This window comes from Halichoerus grypus, chromosome 1 (assembly GCF_964656455.1).
Source record: "Halichoerus grypus chromosome 1, mHalGry1.hap1.1, whole genome shotgun sequence".
NCBI classification, from domain to species: Eukaryota; Metazoa; Chordata; class Mammalia; order Carnivora; family Phocidae; genus Halichoerus; species Halichoerus grypus.
In genome coordinates, this window is record NC_135712.1 from 28,350,700 (window position 1) to 28,368,768 (window position 18,069).

At 38.7% G+C, this 18,069-nt stretch overlaps 1 long non-coding RNA gene across 2 annotated transcripts in view; it reads right to left on the reverse strand.

Moving 5' to 3' along the window:
* Window positions 1-307: 307 nt before the first annotated feature.
* Window positions 308-18,069, reverse strand: part of LOC118535987 (uncharacterized) — a 38,210-nt gene continuing 20,448 nt past the window's right edge. For both annotated transcript variants that reach the window (XR_013443064.1, XR_004917452.2), the window contains 2 exons: window positions 5,974-6,123; window positions 308-385 (listed from right to left, as the gene is read on the reverse strand). This is a non-coding gene — a long non-coding RNA (uncharacterized LOC118535987). The remainder of the gene's footprint in view (window positions 386-5,973; window positions 6,124-18,069) is intronic.

Sequence of the window (18,069 nt, forward strand, 5' to 3'; positions counted from 1 at the left end):
TGGTACCAGTCAGGACCCACCACAGAGTGACATGGTTCCAATAGAGGTGAATTGCCAGGTTTTTCTCATCTTAATAACCTCTTGTCTAAGGACTTATTTCTTTAGCATCTGTGTATCCGTCTACATCTTGAAACATATATAAATATGTTATATTTATATATATATATATATCAGATGCCCTTTTTTTTCCAGCAAAAAAAGGATGCAGATTAATTGCTAATCAAACCCTACAATTAAAAATTTGATATAAAAACTTACTGGGCTACAAAAAGACATTATTTGTTTTAAGATTTTATTTATTTATTTGAGAGAGGGGCAGGGCGAAGAGCAGAGGGAGAGGGACAAGCAGACTCCATGCGGATCTTGGACTTCCTGGCTTCCAGAACTGTGAGAAATAAATTTCTGTTATGTAGAAGCCACCCAAACTATATTTTGTCATAGCACCCGAGCTAAGACACTAAGCAATACAATATATTTTTATGCAGAGAAAAGATTGCCCCTCACTTTTCAAGAACACATGCATTCTATACATGGAAATTTATAGATATTTACTCTTTAAAAAAAGCATAGACATGCAAGACCGGGTGCATCATTGCCTTTTCAAGACACTTAGGGTGCTGAGTCCTCTTTATAGGTTAGGATAATAGTAATTATTATTTGGTGCCTCTCATGTTCTGGTCATAACACTAGGTTTGTTAATCACATTAATACACGTTGTCGTCCCCTTAAGTCAGTGAGTAGGTATTATTACATTCGCCCCATAGATGAGGAAAATGAGATTCAAAAACTTGAAGTAGTTTGCCCAACTTTCCAGGGAAGTGGGGGAGTCAGAATGGGACAACAGGTCTGCATGAAACTCTCAAGTGCATATCTTTGTGATGGGGAAAGCTAAGGGATGGCGATTTATATAACATGTGCCATTTGACCAAATTATCCTGTTAAACAGTCTTGAAAAGCCGATTAAAACTGCTGATTGATCTGTTGAAAAGCATTATACCTGGGGAGAACAATCAGCCAAATAAACAAGATGTTCTGATGAGCAATTGCCCCCACATGTAATGATTACTCTTCTTTTGAAAAGTAGGTGATACTAACTCTGTAAGAAACCTCATAGTGGTTTATTTTAAATTAACCTCCTCCTGTTTCCTATTTGGAGAAACGATATCTTTATTTATCATTCTGGAGCTGTTTGCAGGCCTCTCCTTCTAATGTTTATTACCAGGAATTGTTTTGTGATGGCTGATTGCCCCAAATCAAGGATGGCAAGATAACCTTGCCTTCCATTCAAACCACTTGAGGGATTGGCAGAAGTCAGGAGGATATACCAAAAAGCAAACATCTCATGTGCAGAGTGGCACCATATAGAAATCCAGTTTGTTATATATAAAGGTGATAAAAATATGCTCATTTATAAATGTTCTAATTTCATTAGTGGGAAGGCACATGACAATGATTTGGAATGATTTTAAAATAATTCCAGTAATTATAATTAAAATCATTCCAAATCATTGTTAAAACATTTTTTGAACATGGAAATTTTTTTGTTAACTGAAATTCACTTAAATCTTGGGTAATATTTTTAATAATTTACTAATTTTACGTGTTAGCTCCATTGCAAACATAGCACATATTCTTCAGTTATCATAAGTTGCTGAATGTTTTAACTTGGAAATAATCTAGTTCAACATTCTTACCGATGAGGAAAGTGAATACGGAAAAGTTACATAAGCTATTAAGTGTCAGTGTTTGGATATTGACCAAGGAATTTGACTCCAAGGCAAATGCCCATTCTAGTAAACCATACTGTGTCTCTGAAAATCAGCAAAATCATCATTTTATCTAGGTAACACTTGTTAACCACTGGGGTAATATTTCATGACATGACACATATAATTGTCATTCCAGGAGATTAGGAAGATCCTTTAAAGTAGGAACCGTGTTATATCTAATTTTGATTCTACACAGTGCTTAACTCATTTCAGGAATGCTTCACATATTGTTGATTTGGGGATTTTACCCAAACCCTTCCTATGTACATCATCCCATCTAAGATCAAAAAGGAATATTGGCCAGTGAACAATTCTTTTTCTTTTTCTTTTTTTGTTCATAGAAAACATAGTTCTATATACATTGGAAAACTATTTTTTATTGCATCTTATATCAAACTAGTATTTTGTGATCCTTTCCCAAAGAAAAAGTATTTTATCCGCTCTCTCTTAGGTATAGGGTTGAAAACATTTGTAAACTGAATTAATTCTATTGGTTGCTTGAACGTCAACACATACAGGCACTGAGATATTTTGCATCAAGGATCACAACATCACTTCAACACAATGGCCTTAAATAAAAAACAAACATTCTTTTCCACCCTTATGTGGACCATGCAGAGGAACAAAAACCTATACTATTGACTAATTCTTGCTCTTAAATGACCGTTATGGACTTTCAAGTTAGCACATTCCCAAAGCAAATGGGATTGGGGAAGGGATGGCTTGACACCTTAGCTGTCACTACTCTCCTGTCAGCTGTCCCTGCAGCCTGAAGTGTCCCCACAAACCAGAGACCTTCTGAGCGGAAGCCCAGTTGCTGCCAGAGTGAGTGAGGAGGGCAGGAAAAGATTGTGTTACTCAGTGACTGCTGCATCTTTCCAAGAGAATTTGCTACCTAATTCCTCTAATGAAAATCCACCTTTTCAATAAAATTGGAAGAGGAATAAAAATGGAAATAGAATTTGTGCTTTTACCAAGACTCAACAAGCTTCCTATTCTGATGCTAAGGCAATTAAAAAAAAAAAAAAAAGACAACACTATCTGTATGTTCTCTGATCCAGTGGAAGCTTTAAAATTTCTGGGCCTGTGGTTATAAGAGCTCAGCCCGCCTTGCTAACTCGGTGTTAAGCATTCCTAATCCAAGCCGTAGAAAATTTAACAGTTGTGTTTCTTGGAAGAAATTTCTTATTTTATTTCTTCCTCCTTTTTTCACTCAGGATCTCACAATGACCTTCACAGGAACTATTACAAAAGGGAAGCAAGGTCACCTATAAACTCGATGACATGCCATCGTGAAATCGCTCGCTGTCTTTTCTGCTTAAGGATTGGAGAGTTAAACGAGATGACATTTAAAGTCTTTCTTGCCCCAATGTCCTGTGAGATTCAAAGTTTAACTGTTATAATTACATATCCTCTCTGGCTCTTAAAACCAAATCTGTCCTTTGCTTATGATCTTCCTCTCCACGGGAGTCTTTGATATCTCATTGTGTGGGTATGACAGTATGATGAAGGATCACGTTGTTTTCAGCACTTTATGCAAGGACAGAGTTAGTGTAACCATCTCGATCCATGAATGTAAGCACTCTTCTGCCCTGTAGGAAGACTGAGTTCTTTTCTTTAAACATTGCTCTCCACCAACAATAAAATATAAAATCCTAACTGATCTTCCAGATTTTGAGAAATACATTTGATGTTCAATTTCTTATATTTATCTTTTGCCTCGCTCTTTCAGGTGGCTCTGTATTCTAAGTGGTTGTTGCCATATTTGGGCATCACTGGGAATTTCTGTTTTAAATAATGTATTTCTTCCAGATTCAACCATTGCCTGGCTAGGGAGTTATTCTCTAACATTTTGCATCTTCAAACTTTCATATATGGGAATGGAGAGGAGTAGAGGATTGAGCCACTAATGAGGTCTTTTCCTCTTTCTTAAAGATACTCAAGTGTGTTATAAGTGCCAATAGTGGGACTCTCTTAATAAAATTACCTGTAGTTCTTGTCCTCTGAAGGCAACAATTAGAGAAGTAAGATCCCCAATCATCTTCTTGTCTCCTCCACAGATTTGGTGATATATTGTTCTATTTATTGTGTTAACACCAAGCTAGGGAATTCTATCAGGTTGTGAGCTGGGAGTATTGACCCAGGAGTGGGGACCCACTCTAATTAATACCTTCTTAGAATAAGAATTGAAGATAAGGACTTCTCCTGTTTTCAATTAAAAAACTTAGTTCTCTTTAGTCCTATAATACCTTAAGTCCTCACGTGGGGCTGGTGGAATCTTACCGCTAATCTCATCCCCCCAAATCCATCTGCATTTATACTAAATGAGGTGCTTATGAAAATAGGTAAGATGTTAGTCTCTTGTTCCCTTATTGTTTTGTATAGAAACATTGTGATTTACCTTCACTAAATAGTGGAACAGCAGGTCCTTAAGACTTTGCTTTGCTTTGGAAGACTGATGTTCTTGCAGTTTCTTCTCTGTTTTATTTATTTATTTTTGGGTTAATCCCTTTTTCTTAATTGCATGGAAAGGACTATGTTTTCTTCTATAGCAGTGATATTACCTTTCAACCTCTTAATATCCTTAAGTCCTAGTACAGTTCATACTAAGCACTTAATAAAAAGAGTGACAAAGGAAGTGACAAGACTGGAATTTGTCCTATCAAATATGTTGACAAAACCTTGTCCCAAACACTGTCGATCACCTGTGCAACATTGATTCATTTCTCTAGTTGGTGTGGTCCAACCATTCCAACTTCTTTTTTCACTTATCTACCTTTCTCTGCAGTCACATACTTGAAGGGAACTCATCAATACAATCTTGGTCTCAGGGGTAGGTTCTAATTGGTCTAAGACAAACATGATGATTCCAAAGCTTTTGTACATGACTGGTTTAAGCTAATGAGCTAGACATCTTCTGGAATTTTTTTTCTTCCTGAAACCTGTACATGGAAAAGATAGCTCTATTTTTCTGCCCTGGCCACTATTCTCTCTGGATATATATGTCATCCAGAACTATTTTAACCATCTAACGCCCTTACAGGAACCAGCAATAAAAGAATCCAAGGCACAGAAGGGTTCAAACCTGGGCCCTGACAATACCATGCCTTAGGGCTGCCCAGTCTCTGGACTTCTTGTTACAAGGGGTAATTCATATCCTCATTGTTGCAGCAAGTCAAATCAAGATTTTATGTGACTTGAAGCTATAGTCATCCTGATAAAAAATTATTCCATATTTATGTTTTTCTGGAATGTCTAAAAATACGACTTTAAGCAGTATACTCAGCCCTCCCTTGGGATCTTAGGTCCTATAGAAAGCTATGAGGAAAAGTGATGAGTGAGTAAGAATTAGGTTATATTTACATAAATGTAGCAAAACAGATATGACGAAAATATTTAATCTAAGAGGACCTCACAATTCCAAAAGATTGGCTTTAGAAAGTAGCAATGAAAATTCCATTTTTTTCCCCTCATGTTTATAACTTCTGATCAGAGACCACGAGAATGTGGAATGACCATTGGAATATGGAAAGATGGAATCTCCCAGTCCCCATTGACCACTACCAGACCCATACGTGCATCCCACTCCATCATAGAGAATCAGGAAGCCTCACTATGTGCACTACAGGGGTAAGCAAGAGTTGGATATTTCATTTTTGCCTTTCCTTATGGTGTCACTCATACAAGGAGACCATCGTCAAGTAAACACCCTTCTGTTCCCATGTGAAGAAAGGAGATCTGTATCATTTTACCTTAAAACACATAGCAGAAAGAACTTGATGCAATTCCACATCTAGTTTTGCAAATCTGTTGGCATGAGAAGTCTTAGTAATGGATTTGAATGCATCCTAGAGTTTATTGTGCCAATATCAATTGAATTAAGACTTCAAACCTTTTCAGGGAACTTCCCATCCTTCATTTCAAATGAATGCACAGACTGTTTTCAACTACTGAAGTGCTGGCCCCAAAATGAAAAATGACTACCTCTCAGCTAAGGTGGATCACAGAAACCCACAACATCAAGTTTTGATCAGGATCCAAAATGATTTTTTTTCTTTTAGTGTAAATAATAATTGCTACTCTTTCCAGAATCATACAGTGGGCTGTAGTGGAAAGAACACTGGACTAGGACAGAAGTCCTGGACTCCAGAATTTTGCCCTTCTCCTGTCACTTTATTTCTGTGTAACTAGGAAAATAATTTACCACCTTGAATTTCTGATTAAAAAACGGATATTAGAGGTGCCTCAGGGGTTCAGTTGGTTAAGCGTCCAACTGATCTTGGTCTCAGCTCAGGTCTTGATCTCAGGGTTGTGAGTTCAAGCCCCACATTGGGCTTCATGCTGGCCATGGAGCCTACATTAAAAAAAAAAAAAAGATAGAAACTGATATTAAAATGACAACAACCAGTTTTGCCAAATAGTTTCTAAAAAGATTGTCAGAAAAATCAATATGATAAACACAAAAGGACTTTAAAAATATCAGGTACCATTATTATTATTAGTCTAACTTTTATTTAGGAGAAGACGTAAAGACATGCCCAAATTGGTTGCATATTAAAGGGCTGAGATGCCAAACTTGGGTGTAAGGATACCTGGGCCTCCTTTTGGACCCCCAGCTGTATACTTCCCAAGCATCATTAAATTCATGACCTCTTTGTTTTTTCTTTTTAAAGTTAAAATGGTGTTAACTTAACAGAAGCCTACTGAATTCTTATTATATCCTGATCTAGTTTGGGACACAAAGGATACAAAGACATGTAAGAAGCTTATAATCTAGTAGTGGAAAGGACCCAGTTAGAAAATATAAAATATGAGGCAGTAAGTAGGAAGACCATGGTATGGGCAGAAAGCTATGGGAAATCAGAGGCAGAATACCTGTTCTAATTTGAGGTTCTTGATCTCAAGTGCTGAGGTTGAGGAATAGTATTGTCTAATTTTTCCCTAATAACCAGTTCTCATTAATTTTCTCAAGTTTCCCAGAACAGTATAGCCAATGTGAATCCCAGTATAGACTTCCCAAGTTTTTACAGACTCCCCCCACCCCCGGCAGGTTTTAAAACAGATGCGAGAGAAGGCTCACTAAATGATTAATTTTCATCTCAACTTTCATTATGTTGATAACATTTTTGACGGCAAGGGATACACCAGAGCCTTCTGAATGCCAAAAGGAGAATGAGATTGCTGGCTGAGGGTGTGCTGAAGAGGTTAGGAGGTTATGCCTGAAATAGTTCTTCTCTTTCCTCCTGAGCATTGTGTAGATGGCATGTTTTATGGGAGTCTTTAGTTGGAAGAGAAGTTGAGGCAGGGAGAAGGTGCATTATTTGCAAAAACTCTGATCATGAGAATAGATGAAAGGGAAAAGGTAATAGAATTAAGAATCCTGATTGATAGCTTGTTGAATTACCACTTATAGTTTAAAAACAATTACTCTAAATATGTCTTTTTTTGTAATTAGTAGACTTATAACCAAAGCAGAAGGAATAGAGAGTTTTGTTTTACCATCCATTCCTGTAGCATCCGTCCATTCTCTGCTCACATGTGGCTATGAAGTTGGGAATAAATGCACAAAAACATACATCCCATCTGACTCACTGACCATATCACTATAACAAGTTCCATGTTACTATTTGGAACTTTTCTTACCTTCTGAAATTGAAGTCAGGAAATGAATACTTGTTTAGATGAGAAATGGAGCTTGACAAAAAAATTTAACCAACTGTTTTGGAGATCTCACATTGCTTAATCATGCCACGAATAGTGAATGGGCTTTTACAAACAGATTATTTTACTGGTGGCCCTAAAGGAACTTCCTGTGCTCCTCCCCACACTGGTGTCTCTCCTGCCATGTGTCAGCCATCATCCTTATGGCCACAATGGGAAAAGAGGAACATGGGTGTTGGAAACTCAGTGATCTCTCCTCCGTGGTGTTCAAGTTACTATTGCTTCAGAGTCAGTTACCCCAACATTTAGCAATTTAAAATGACTGCTTCTTTCTGCTCACAGTTTTATGAGTCAGAAATGTGGAAGCTCTTCACTGGGCAGTCCTCGCTCGGGGTATCTCATGAAATTGCAGTGAGTTTTTGGTTATTGCTGTAGTCATCTGAAGGCTCGACTGGACTGGGTGTCCAAGATAGTACACTCATAAGGTTGGCAGTTGAAGCCGACTGTTGTCTGGAGCTCAGCTGGAATGTTGACCAGAATGTTTACATGTAGCTTGCCAGCGTGGCAGTCTCAGGACAGTTGTATTCTTATATGGAGTCTCAGGGCTGTAAAACATGAGTGTTCCTGCTAACAAGATAAAAGCCACATTGCCTTTTGTGACCTAACAAATCACATAACATTACTTCTGCCACGATCTATTGGTTACAGAGAAGCAACGAGCTCACTTAGATTCAAAGGAGGGGATTTAGGCTCTACCTCTTAATGCAGGAGTAGCAAGGCTCTAGAAGAACATAGGAGATGAGAGATATTTTGTGGACATCTTTGGAAAATACAATGTACCGAAAGTGGTGAAACACTGCTCTGCATGAATTTCAGTACTGTTTATTAGTTCTGCTGTTGAATATTCTGTGATATTGCTCATGTTGCGTTAGCTCACTTTAATGATCCTTCTAGTTCTTTTGATGTTTATTTTTCTTCCTTTTTTTTGTTAAGTCGAAAAGAATCACTTAGTGAAATCCTGTTTGCCAGTTTCAGATATAGGTTAGTCTCCATGTAAGGCTGTATTATTAAATTGTAGAAGATACACAGTTTGCTAGAAATACTTGCTCCCTTCACTTCTGCATTCCAATCAGGGGGCCTGCTTGTCTTTACCCATGGATTGCCTCCCTGTAATCAGACTAGGTCTGGGAAGGAATTCTGAAAGTTTCTTCACATTACAGAATTTCTGGCTCACCATCATGCTTATTATTAACCTTGGTTCCCCAGTGTCTGTTACTCAGAGCCCCTCTCTAGATGCAGAAATACTATAGTTCAAACTGGTCTGTGATTTTTGAACCCTGGGCTATGCACCTGTGGGTTGTTTGGACAGCTAGGACTCACCTGCAACTCCTGCCTTAATAACATTCTTAAACTTGACCTCTGGTATCAGTCCTTATCTTGTGAAACTCTAGTTCTTAACCTTGGATAGATCACCTTAGGAATGAGAGTAGGAAGGCTGTTCAGAGTTCTTTCAACAGACATTTTAAGATCAAATGTTATCTTAATATAAGATTATTTTGTGATATCTGAGTACAATATTTTGGATTCTCACTAGAATCTAGGTTCTCTGGATAGTATAACATGCTGATTAAGAGCTTAGTATTAAGAATTAGATAGTCTAAGGGTTGAATCCTGGGCGTGTAACTCCCTGGGTCTCAGTTTTCTCGTCTTTAAAATGCAAATAATATTAGAATCTATAAGAAAGGGTTGTTGTGAAAAATAAATGAGATAGCAAAGCTCTACCATTTGTTCTAGTAACTGCACTTAGTAAATACTCAACTATATTAGGTGTTATCATCATCCTCATTATTTCAAGTAGGAGCTTTACTTTTTAGCTTTGTATATCTAGCATCTATGATAATACCTCTCATATAGTAAGCCCTCAATGTTGAATTAATACATGTATATCTTGTATATCTTGAAAAAAAGATAAATTGGATGAAAAAGTGTAAATTTTTATCAAAGCCAAAATTATTCTGATAACACATCGAGGTATAAAAAAAAAAGTCAGTCATACCAGGATTGGTGTCACTAGCATGATCTGGAACCTGCAGTATGCAACTGAAGAAGCAGAGAGGAAGAAGGCAGGTTCAACAGTGTTGGAAGTGAGTCCAGTCAGACCTCTGGAATGTTGTGTCTTGAAAGACAAAGATGGGTGGAGGGTGTCTGGCCAAGCATACAGCATCACCAAAGTCCAATAATGCTTCAAGGCATGGCAAGAAGTACTGAATGGGGGTCGGCATCTGGGAAGTCTGTCCAAGACCCAATTAGTCAAGGACCAAGTCCTTGCCTGGAAAAGCTCTGAAAACCCAGGTGAGGCCTCAATCCAAATAGACTCAGTCTTAGGCTATGCCTAAACATAAGGGAAAAAGGCATGAACCCAGAACAGCAAGGACAACTTGGGAACTTAGACTCAAGAATAAGGCTTACATGCAAATGCTAGATCAGAAACCAGACTAGCAGAAAGGTAGAAATAATGCTAAGTCTTTGGAATATTGAACTTGAGTTCAAAAAATGTCCCCTGATCAAGATCAAGATAGATTTTAGATCCTAAGGCAGGGCTGAGTCTGCAGATAGAGGCCACATGACCCCAGATGTGAGGAAGGGAGATTTGAGAAATCATTTTTGAATGAGATTTTTCTCTCATTTTGCATCTGCAGCAAATCTCTATAAGAGCATCATTTCAAACATTCTCTAGGTGGGAGGATGAAATTAAAGTTAAATTTAAGAATAATTTCCTTTTGCATTGGTTTATGGTGATATATTTGTATGTTTCCACAATAACCTACAGATATTACCCTCTCTTTCTGTCTCTCTCTCTTACTTTATTTAAATATAATTCATAATTCACATACCATGCAATTCATTCATTCAAAATGAATCAAAATTCACTCAAAATCAATCTACAATCCAGTGGTTTTTAATATATTCACAGAGTTGTGCAGCCATGACCACAATACATTTTGGAACATTTCATCACCCCAAAAAGGAAGTCCATATCCCTTAATAGTCACTCTCCAATCCCACCCCTCTCCTCCCAGCCCCTGACAATCACTAATCTACATTCTTTCTCTATGGATTTTCACATTCAGGACATTTCATATAAGTGGCATCATACAGTATATGGTTTTTGTGACTGGCTCTTTTCACTTAGCATAATGGTTTCGAGGTTCATCGATGTTATAGCATAAATAAGTACTTCATTCTTTTTTATGGCTGAATAATATTTCATCCTATAGACATATTACATTTTCTATTCATCAGCTGATGAACATTTGAATTGTTCCTACTTTTCAGCTATTATGAAAAATGCTGCTATGAACATGTATATAAGATTTTGTGTGGACATATGTTTTCAGTTGTCTTGGATATATATCTAGCAGTATAATCAACATCACTCTCTAAAATTCTTGTTAAACTAACTGAGGTCGTTTTAAAAGTATTTCAATAAATTGTTTGATAATTTCCTCTTCTATCCCACATACTCCTTTTTGGTCTTAAAGCATAGAAATAAACAATAGATAAAGTACCTGCCTTTATGGAGCTTCCATTCCTCGACAAAGCTGTAAGCCCTTGAGAACAAAACTGTAACTATTATTCCCTGATCTATTCACAGTGCCTAGCACAGCTCTGCTCAATAAGTTAATATAAGAATTAATTAGTGTACCATCAACCTTTAGGAAAAACTTAAATCATAAATAAAGTTTAAATAAAGTTTGGTGCCTGTCTCACTACTGAACTGTAGAAATAGTTCAATCCCTTTCCAATGTCTCTAATTTGCTAAGGAAGTTCCCGTTTTATATGTGCTCCTAAATGAAGCTCTCTCGCCTACCATGAGGCATCCACCATTTCCCCCTCCATCTTGGAATGTGGACTCAATGGGACCCAAGCCCCCACATTGCCATCCTGATGGTGAAAAACACTTGTAGCTTTCTGTCCAGGGCTTTGAGGACCTCTCCAGATGCCCCTACGATGTGTTTAGGCCCGTCTTCTTTTTTCCTGAATGCCAATTTTTTCTACTGCTACCTCTTTCAGTGAGAAAAACATCCTCCACCCTGCTTAGGTTATACAGTATGAATACTATACAGCAATCCCCCCTTATCCCTGGTTTTGGTAACCCACAGTCAACCACATTGGAAGCAGATGAACAGAAGGTCAATAATAGCTTAACACTAAGTCCAGTGCCTATGTCATTCACCTCATCATGGAGGCATTTTATCATCTCATCATCACAAGAAGGGTGAGTACAACACAATAAGATATTCTGAGAAAGAGAGACCACATTCATGTAACTTTTATTACATGATGAGCAGCTTAAGTCTCAAAGTTCGTTCCTGCTGCAGCAGCATTTAGTGTAAAATGTGATTTGACAACATTCTGCTCAACGTCTCTTGTGACCACCCACATATGAGTCTGTTTCAATTACGGCTTTGTATTTATGAGTTTGCAAATAGATTTAGGAGGAGGCCAGTAGTTCAGGTAATTTCAATACGACCTGGCAGCACTCTCGATCCAGTGATTTAATTTGTATCTTGTGCAAGTCACTAAAATGCTCTGAAATTCAAGCTCCTCTTTTGTAAGAAGGGGGTTATTTACCCTCTAGAGTGACGATGATAATAGCTAATGTTTGTTGTATTACGTCTGGGAACTAGGCACAATTTCACACCCTTTGTAGCTATCAGCTTGATTATTCCTCACACCATTCCCATGAAATAGGTGCTATTATGCTACAGGGTAAAATCATTCTAACTTACATACATGGATTATAAAAGAATCATGCTTATTACTTTTAAAAATGAGGCATAGACAGGACTCATTCACTTCATGAAACTTTCTATGAGATCTTGTAAATAATTAATTACATAGTCGACACATCCTTTCACTAGAAAACAAATTATATCTGTTTAGCAAACATAGGCCCCTTCCATAAATAATCTCATACACAGGCAACTTAGGCCCCACAGACTATTTTGACTTCTGCTAAGATCCACACTTCCTCAGTTTTATCCCACACTTGAATTCCACACAGATGAAAGGCAGACAAAAGAGCTCTGAGAATAACCTAAAATACCACAACTCTATTAAGGCAGGCTGAGCAATGACAACTCACAGAGTCCAGCCCAGGACCACCCACCTTGTCTCACTTTCTCACCCCAAACTGGGCAGTGCTCTCACGGTGAAGAGTCTCCCTTGACACTTCAGTGACCTAGACCATGGGGATAATATAAGCCCACTCCATGCGCTTTCTTTCTTACTTTAGTCTTTGCCATGAGACCAGCAGGCCCTGGCCTTTGATTTTCTTTTCATACAACCACCTGTATTATTTTCTTCTTGATAGTGAAAAGAGAACCACTTAGTTAGTTATCAACTTGGTCTTATCTGCTTGACTGCATGCTTTACAAGCTGCTCTGAGATATTTGGCCAGGAATTCAGTTTTGATTAACAAATTCTGTTATATGATTGAAGAAAAGATTAATTTGTTAAGAATTATAAGTACAAAGTGGTTGGGTTGGGGGGTAGGGGGCCAGAAGCATTGTTGATAATCATAAATTTTTGCATTAAAATTCCAGTTTATTAAGTAATCAGCATGGGGGTGTCTGATTGGCTGATTAGATGCAGAGGCAAATCATTTGTTGCTTTTTTAGGGAAATTTCCATCAAAGTAGTTCCACCTAGAGAATTTAAATTAATGTATTATTTTAAATCCATGTATATTTATTTCAAATTGAGTTATCCTGCAGAACAAAGGAGTTGTTTTTTCATCCAGAACACTTGCAGCATCCGGGGTGGTGGCAGGGCTGAAAAAACCTTTTTTAGGCCTTAGTTTCACACCAAGCATATAGTTTCACTTCAGACAAGCACTCTTTCTCTCTCTTTCTCTCTTCCTCCTCCTCTCCTTCACTCTCTCTCATTCTCTCTCTCACCTACCAACCAAAATCCTGCATCCTAGAGTTCTAGTTCTCCTTTCACAGGCCTACTTAGAAAAAACCTAGTGTAGAATATAACTAAGGAAGTGTGGACCTAAGCCCAAGTCAAAGCAGTTAGTCTGTGTGAGTATTCCTTACAATCCTCTTGTTTTTTCTGCAGTTATATCCTTGAATTTAGTTAAAGTGATTCAGTTGGTAGTAGTTCAAGCAAAGAGCTCACATTTTAGCTCAGACTTCAAAGATAAGAAGGGCAACCAAGGTGGTTCAGGAACTCCTTGGGAAGGCCTTGGTCACAAGCTTGAGCAGTTATGATACTCTCGTTTAAAAAGTGGGCTGGAAAACAAGCTATACCCCTTCATCCCTAGCTAGAATTTCTTCAAAGGGGCAACTGAGTCAGGCCACAGCTGGCTTTTGAGAGAGTTCAGAACCATCCCTCCCTCCGGGACACTCACTCTTCCTTATCTGCCTATGCCTGAACTAGGATCTCTTCAAAGGCACCACAGAAGCTTCCCACCAAGAGTCTGTTTGGAGAGCTGAAAAAAACCACAATTTGCTAATTGTGAAGCCTCTGGCAGAACCCCCAGGGGCCTGAGCCAACACAGGCAGGAAACCACTCTCTACCTCTGCTCTACTTGGAACCTGGAGAGCAGCTAATCCTACCAGACCTCACACCCCTGTTTGTTCTCAGTCCCTGCCCGACATTCAAATCCCTTTGGCCATCTACCCTCTCCCCTACTCTCAGTCCCTAACTTCCCTTCTGCTTGTGCATTTCTCTCTGCCTTTTTCTGTCATGGCCTCTGCGTTCCCCATGGTAGGACACAAAACCCCTCCACTGTAAACCTCTACACAGGATGCTTCTGCACCTTCTGGACTTAACTGAAATTGAATAGTCTCCAAAACCAGCACTTCCCATGTAGACTTTTGTAATGAAAAGAAGGCATGCTGATGTCTCCTCCTTCCTGCATTGAAACTTTTACACTAAGCCATTATTCCCCTACATGTCAAAATCTGTCCTTTGGGGCTGATGTCAACTAGCTATTCACCATGTTAGTACCTTTTACTAACATCCAGTTTGGGCACCTGGACCACGTATTTCCTTTTAATTTGTCAACTTAACTTCTGCTATTACCCTGGGTAAATTAAATAGCCACTTAGGTGATATTTCCAACACATTTTCCTCACAGTTTCATCTTTAACCCCAAATCTTCCATTTCCACTCTACTTGAACCACCTCTCACACATAGCTACACAGTGGCCCTTGAAATCATCCCCAAATATTCCATGTCTGAAAGGTGCATCCTATTCATGGACCAAAACCTCTTCCCATTGCAGCTCTCCATCCCTTAATCCTATTCTGCCAATTTTGACCTAATACTCGTTTATATGGCCTTGACCATCCATTGTCTTTCATTCAGCTAGCATCTTCCTGTTAAGCCAGACCTGTTGGCCCCTAGAACTTCTGATATGAGGCATCTACCCAATGAAACTCCAACAGTAGCTCAAATCAATAATCCATCTCCAATGCCCGTTTGCTGAGTGCTGCTGGAGAAAAGCAGACCACCATTGAAGTGGGGCCACCTTGGATTTGTGGTCTCTCTGCTCCCATTGTCATGCTGCTTGACAATCGTTCAGTGGGATCTTACTAGCAATTGATGCCATCCATGTTCCACACAACCTATTTCATGCCTTCTCAACTCTCCCCCAGGCCTGTTGTTTGTGCCTTTCACATTGCCATACTTTCCACCTGAGATGAAAATGAAATGGTTGTAGTGTCTCCATCATTTTCAGAAAACGGTTTTCATATGATGATGGGATTGCTATGAATTGATCGCCTGGGTTCTGGCCAACTAAAACCGTGCCTGCAATAGAGGACTTTCATAGTTCCTTCCCTGAACAAAATAAATATATGTAAGAAACACACACACAGAATAAAGGTGTTTTCTATATAGTATCTGAGCAGTTATGGAAGTTGTCAAATCCCTGATAAAACAATCCTGAGTTTATCCATTTTTCCAAATATGTATATTTAATATATTAAAAATATGTAATAATATATGTATAACATATATAATAAATACAATGACTTAAACAAATCCTATTAAGCATTTATTAGATGCCATTCCCACTCCTAGTAAATTCTGTGTGAGGGAACTCTGTTTATTTTATTGCTGTTTTTATTCCCACTGCCTAGGGCTTATAACCATGTATAGCTTCTAAAGTTACTTGAATATTCAGGTCTTTAATGAAATACTGTGGGAGCAAATCACATACCTTTTTCTGACATCCTCAGCTATCTCAAGATGGGGAAAAAATCAAGTAATCATAATTGTACATTATTTTTCTCTATGATCTACATCAAGTCAAAAAATCAGATCTATAGCAGGAAACAAACTGAGGGTTGCTGGAGTGGGGGGTGGGGTGGGAGGGATGGGGTGACTGGGTGATGGACACTGGGGAGGGTATGTGTTCTGGTAAGCGCTGTGAACTGTGCAAGACTGTTGAATCTCAGATCTGTACCTCTGAAACAAATAATGCAATATATGTTAAGAAAGAAAAAAAGAAGAAGAAGAATGTAGCAGGAGGGGAAGAATGAAGGGGGGGAAATCGGAGGGGGAGAAGAACCATGAGAGACGATGGACTCTGAAAAACAAACTGAGGGTTCTAGAGGGGAGGGGGTTGGGAGGATGGGTTAGCCTGGTGATGGGTATTGAGGAGGGCACGTTCTGCATGGAGCACTGGGTGTTATGCACAAACAATGAATCATGGAACACTATATCTAAAACTAATGATGTAATGTATGGGGATTAACATAACAATAAAAAAAAAAATCAGATCTATAGGATAGATAGGTCCAATTTTGGCAACAATTTCAGATGTTTCTAATGCCTTGATACCATACAATAAAGTGCCTAGAACTGTTCCCTGTTGATCAGATCCAGTTCAAATAATGCAACAGATCTCGCCTTCGAAGGCATTTTCTCTCTGCCCAAAGACTTTGGATCTTTCCTCTTAACATCCCTTGGCTCTCAGTGAATCTGGGAGTAGCAAGGATTGTCCAGGACCTCGTAGTTAGTAGTCACTAGTAAAATACTCTTAGGAGTCAGCCTTCACTTTCAACCTTACTCCAACACAGGGAATTCCAAACTTTGTGAATCTAAAAATGTCCCTGTGTCCATCAGGTAGAGTTTCTGAATCCTTTGAAGTTAAACTTCACCTACAGCTGGGATATAATGAGCTATTTGCTCATTATATATATTAATATATATATTAAGACATATAATCATGGTATTGTTCTCATACCATACCCTGGCAAGAACCGATTTTCCCCAGTTTCTCCAGGAAGTTATCCATGAGTATTTATTTCACAGCATTACCAGTCCATTTGCATTAATTAATCAGATGTGCAGAAATGTAACGGTGCTACTTTTCTAAAGCTGACCTCAACTTACCTCTGAATCTCTCCTTGATCACTAGCAATAATAATAATAATAATTATTATTATTATTTTAAAAAAATTGAAAGTATATACCTTTAAGTCACATCCTGTTTAAAATATTCTCTTCGAGGTAAAAGTTTATTCCTATTCAGGATTTAAACTTATTCAGTTCATTGTTTAATCTCCTTAGCATGGTTGTTCTAACCTCTCAAAAGATTTCTTTGTCCTTTTGCCATCCTGCAGGGTACAAGAGGAACTCATCTAACATCACAGTGTCATCTGTGTGTGGGGGGGGTGGAGGGGTGGAGGGAGGAGTCCAATCTTCATTTCTTCCTCCAAATTCTCATTAGATGGCCAAAGTGTCTCCCACTGCATAGCCTATGGTTATTGATTGTCAGCCTCTGTTCTTGCTACGTTGGCTGCTTTCCTCACTTTCACCCCTACATACTGGTCTTGACTTTAAACTTTACTCACAAGGACTGAACCGTGTTTGGTCCTTATCTCCATCCTGACATCTTGCAGTCCCCTGGCCCTCACAGCATTTCAGCAACCCATTAACTTTTGGAGCAGCTTCTGAATCTCTTCCTCTAGGCCTGCCACCCAACACAGGATTCAGGACAAGAGTATAAATGGAGACCCACAGAGCATAATTCCAAATATTACTGAGCAAACAAATTGTTAAATGTAATATATTCTGTACTTTTACCTGGACAAATACACTTTTATAATGACCTAGGTCATTTGAATTTAGAAGTATTAGACTACTTATAGGTTCACACGGAAATGTGTTGACAAAAGGAAAGCAAGGCCCAGTTTATGGGCCACTTTCAATTCTCCTCCCACCACTGGCTCCTTTCCTAATGGCCTTGAACGTGCCTGTGTGGAAATCTCAGCCCACATATTTAAGCTTTCCTCTATACCCCATACCAACCTCCCCCTCCCCCAACCCACACACAAATAAGCACAACTTGGCCACCATTCAGCCCTAGGGGCGTACACACTGGTAGTGTGACTTACCCTCCAGAGACTAGAGCCAGGAAGAGACATACAAAGCCTGATGATAATCTTGGCAGAATTTCTAGCATCTCAAGGATCTAGAGTATGGTCTAGAATAGTGGAGTAAGCTCTGGGTGGGCAAGTCTCTTTGGTCTCAAAGACTTCTAGTCTTGTAGGATAGGATCTGGTCAGAGAAAAGCCAATGTGTACCCCTTTAAAGTATGAACCCCACAGCAGGGGTC